This window comes from Equus caballus, chromosome 9 (assembly GCF_041296265.1).
Source record: "Equus caballus isolate H_3958 breed thoroughbred chromosome 9, TB-T2T, whole genome shotgun sequence".
Taxonomy (NCBI): Eukaryota; Metazoa; Chordata; class Mammalia; order Perissodactyla; family Equidae; genus Equus; species Equus caballus.
The window spans coordinates 7,352,175-7,357,052 of NC_091692.1; positions in this window are offsets into that span (position 1 = coordinate 7,352,175).

Sequence of the window (4,878 nt, forward strand, 5' to 3'; positions counted from 1 at the left end):
GCAATCTACAGATTCAGTGCAATTCATATCAAAATTCCAATGGCATTTTTCACAGAAATAGAACAAACAATCCTAAAATTTGTGTGGAACCACAAAAGACCCTGAATAGCCAAAGCAATCCTGAGAAATAAGAACAAAGCTGGAAGCATCACAATTCCTGATTTGAAACTATATTACAAAGCTATAATAATCAGAACGTTATGGTATTAGCATAAAAACAGACATGTAGATGAATGGAACAGAATAAAAAGCCCGAAATAAACCCATGCATATATGGTCAATTAACTTACAACAAAGGAGCCAAGAATATACAGTGGGGAAAGGAGAGTCTCTTCAATAAATGGTGTTGAGAAAACTGGACAGCCACATGCAAAAGAATGAAAGCAGATACCTGTCTGACACCTGCAGTTGCGTCTCACATTGCGTTCCTGACCTCAAGCTTTTCATTGCTGAGGCATCATTGCAAGGCCATTCACCTCGAATACACACATTGACAGCTGTATGACACAGCTGTTAGTAAAACAACTCAATAAGAAACCAGGCTGCCCCACCTTTGAAATTCCCCTTTTAGAATCCTGGGTATCCTAGATAACTGACTGCTTGAGTGACCCGTTTTCCCTTCCCACACCCTCATTCTCACACTTATGTTTTAAATTTGCAAATAAAGAGTGAACCTGTGAAACCCTAGGCTTCCACCCTTGGACCCCCATAAAGGCAGAGCCCCAGGCCCACAGTCTTTCTCTTTCTCTCTCCCTGAGATCTTGTTGCGTGGCACTTGGGCCCACCACATACCCTCCAGGACCTGTGAGTAACAAATCTTGTTATTCCGAGTTCTCTGATGGTGGTTGCTGGGGCGCATCTCGCAATCATCCTAAGAACCACGAGAGCTGATCCAGTCACAACACTGGCTCTGTTCAGGAAAATGCCTGTGGGGGCTGCCACAAGTCGTCTGGGCCCAGATGAGGGCCTCGGCATTCCTAGCAGATAGCTTTCCTATCAGTAGGCTGAGATGGACATAAACCAACAGCACACACAAAAATCCACTCAAAGTGGATTGAAGACTTGAACGTAAGACATGAAACCATAAAACTCCTGGAAGAAACCGTAGAGGGTAAACTCCTTGACATGGATCTTGGCCATAATCTTTTGGATTTGACACAAAAACAAAGCCAACAAAAGCAAAAATAAACAAATGGGACTACATCAAACTATAAAGCTTCTGTACAGCAAAGGAAACCACCTGCAAATGAAAGGCAACCTACGGAACGGAAGAATATATTTGTAAATCACATATTTGGTAAAGGCTTAATATCCAAAATATGTAAAGAACTCATACAACTGAATAGCAAAAAAAAAAAAAAAAAAAAAAATCTGATTTAAAAATGGGCAGAGGAACTGAATAAACATTTTTCCAAGGAAGACATATAAATGGCCATCAGCCACATGAAAAGTGTTCAACGTCACTAATCATTAGGGAAACACAAATCAAACCACAATATCACATCACACACCTGTTAGACTGGCTATCATCAAAAAGACAAGAGATATGGGGCCGGCCCAGTGGTACAGCGGTTAAGTTCGCACGTTCTGCTTCTCGGCGGCCCAGGGTTCGCTGGTTTGGATCCCGGGTGCGGACATGGCACCGCTTGGCACACCATGCTGTGGCAGGCGTCCCACATATAAAGTAGAGGAAGATGGGCACGATGTTAGCTCAGGGCCAGGCTTCCTCAGCAAAAAAAGAGGAGGACTGGCAGTAGTTAGCTCAGGGCTAATCTTCCTCAAAAAAAAAAAAAAAAAAAGACAAGAGATAACTGTTAGTGAGGATATGGAGAAAAGAGAACCCTTGGGTACTATTGGTGGGAATGTAAATTGGTGCAGCCACTGTGGAAAACACTATGGAGTTTCCTCGCAAAATTATAAATAGAACTGCATTTAATTTTGCAATCCCACTTCTGTGTATACATCCAAAGGAATTGAAAACAGGATATCAAAGAGATATCTGCACTCCCACGTTCATTGCAATTTATTTGCAAGAGTCAAGATAAGGAAACAGGGCCACCCTGGTGGCCCATTGGTTAAGTTCTGCATGCTCCACTTCAGAGGCCTGGGCTTGGTTCCCAGGCACATAGCTACACCACTCTGTTAGCGACCGTCCTGTGCTGGTGGCACACATACTAAAAACTAGAGGAAGGTTGGCAAAGATGTTAGCTTAGGGCGAATCTTCCTCAGCAAAATCAAAAAGGGGAGCCAGCCCAGTGGTCCAGCTGTTAAGTTCGCACATTCCGCTTTGGCGGCCTGGGGTTCACCAGTTCGGATCCCGGGTGTGGACGTACACACCACTTGACACGCCATGCTGTGGCAGGCATCCCACATATAAAGTAGAGGAAGATGGACACAGATGTCAGCTCAGGGCCAGTCTTCCTCAGCAAAAAGAGGAGGATTGGTGGCAGATGTTAGCTCAGAGCTAGCTCACGGCTAATCTTCCTCAATAAATAAATAAATAAAAATTTAGGGAAAAAAAAGATATGGAAACAACCTGAGTGTCCATCCATGGATGAATGGATAAAGAAAATGTGGTGTATGTATACAATGGAATATTATTCAGCCATGAGAAAAAAAAAAAAGAAATCTTGCCATTTGCAAGAACATAGATGGAACTTGAGGGTATTATGCTAAGTGAAATAAGCCAGACAGAGAGAGACAAATACTGCATGATATCATTTATAATTGGAATTAAAAAAAAAAAAGTCAAGCTCATAGAAACAGGCAGTAAAAAAGTAGTTGCCAGTGGCTAAGGGGGGAGGGGAAGAGGAATAGGAGCAAGTTGGTAAAAGGGCACAAGCTTTCGACTGTAAGATGAATAAAGTCTGAGGATCTGATGTATGACATGGTGACTGTAGTTGATAACACTGTATTCTACAAGTGAAACTTGCTAAGAGAGTAGAACTTAAATGTTCTCACCAAAAGAATAAATAAATATGTGAGGTGATGGATGTGTTGATTAATTAGATGGGGGAAAACCTTTCACAATGTGTATGTATATCAAATCAGGACGTCCACTTTAAATATCTTACAATTTTTTGTTTGTTTGTTTTTGAGGAAGATTAGCCCTGAGCTGACGTCTGCTCCCAATCCTCCTCTTTTTGCTGAGGAAGACTGGCCCTGAGCTGACATCCATGCCCGTCTCCCTCTTCTTTATATGTGGGACGCCTACCACAGCATGGCTTGCCAAGTGGTGCCATGTCCGCACCTGGGATCCGAACTGGTGAACCCTGGGCCGCTGAAGCGGAACGTGCACACTTAACCGCTGCGCCACCGGGCCGGCCCCAAAATATCTTACAATTTTTATATGTCAATTATACCTCAATAATGCTGAAACTTTTAAAAACTCAAATCAAAGACAGACAATAACCTAAGTTGGCAAGGATCTGGAGACAGGCACATACATTGCTGTGCCTTCATATCTTGTTGGTACAACTGTAAAATGATGCAACTACTTTGAAAATCATGGCAGTTTCTTAAAACATGTTAAACATAACCTTACCATATGACCAGCAATTCCGTTCCTAGGCATCTAACCAAGAGAAATGAAAGCGTAAGACCACACAAAGACTCACACAGGAATGTTCTCAGCAGCGTGCTTCGTAACAACCAGAAAGGGGAAAGGAGGCACTTCCTACAGCTGGTGACTAGGTGAGCAAAGTGTGCTATGGCTGTACAATGAAACACCCTATACAACCAGAAATGAAATACTGACACTTGCTACAACGTGGGTGGACTCGAAAACATTGCAAAGTAAAGGAAGCAGTCACAAAAGACCATGTATTGTCTAATTCCACGTATATGAAATGTTCAGAATAGTCAAATTTAAAGAAACAGAAAGTGATCAGTGGTTCCCTGGGGCTGGGGGTAGGAATGGAAATTAACTGGGGATGGGCCAGTGAGCCCTTACTGGCGTGATGGCAAATTTGTAAAACGGCATGCTGGAGACCATTGTACAACTGGGTAAATTAATTAAAGATAATTGAATTGTCTATTTAAAACTGGTGAATATATGGTCTGTTACTGTACCTCAATCAAGTTATTAAGAAAAAAGATCTGGGGACTTTTGGGCAAGATATCACAGCGTGTTCTCTCTCTCGAAACCAACCCCATCACTCAAGAGCAAATTACAACAGAAAAAGTTCAAAGCAAAAAGCTCTTAGAAAAATCTTTTTCACTCATTGTCGAACCCTGTCTTAATTTGAAAGAGTTTACTAAGTAGATCTCAGTAGGAATTTCAAAATGTAGTTTTATAAGTTTCCATTCCATCACCACCAGCCAGATAAATGAAGCAATCTTCCCATTTGATTTCCAACTATATTTTCTTGGTAGAGATCCCGGGACCGGCAAGAGGTTCCGGGTGAATGAGCCGTGTTTCTCTTCTGAGGTCTGCTCCTTTCCCTGCGTGGGACTCCCAGGCTTTGGCCTTACTGGTCCGTCTCTGATGCGCTTTTCTGTCATCCTCCCTAACTTAATTTAAGCGGCCTCCCCCTTGGGTTGGTCCTGTCGGAGGCCCCATCCTTCTACACGTAGACCAACTCTCTTCCCCGGGATTCATTTGCCCTTGGTTTCCCAGGCCCATTAATCTCCTTTTCTCCCGTGCCTCTCTGCCTCCTCTGGTCCTTCTTCCTTGTCCTCCTTTCTAAGAGCAGAAATAGAGATCAAGATTCTCGTCCATTCCCTTCGGAGTCCTGTGTGGCTCTCCTGGCCGGTGGAAGGTGCTGGAATGTGACTTCAGCACATTCCAGTCCACCCGAACCCTGTGAGGGAAGAATGAGCCTTTGCACAATTAGGGGGAGTGTTTTATGTCCTGTTATTGTTGCTCTAACGCTGTCG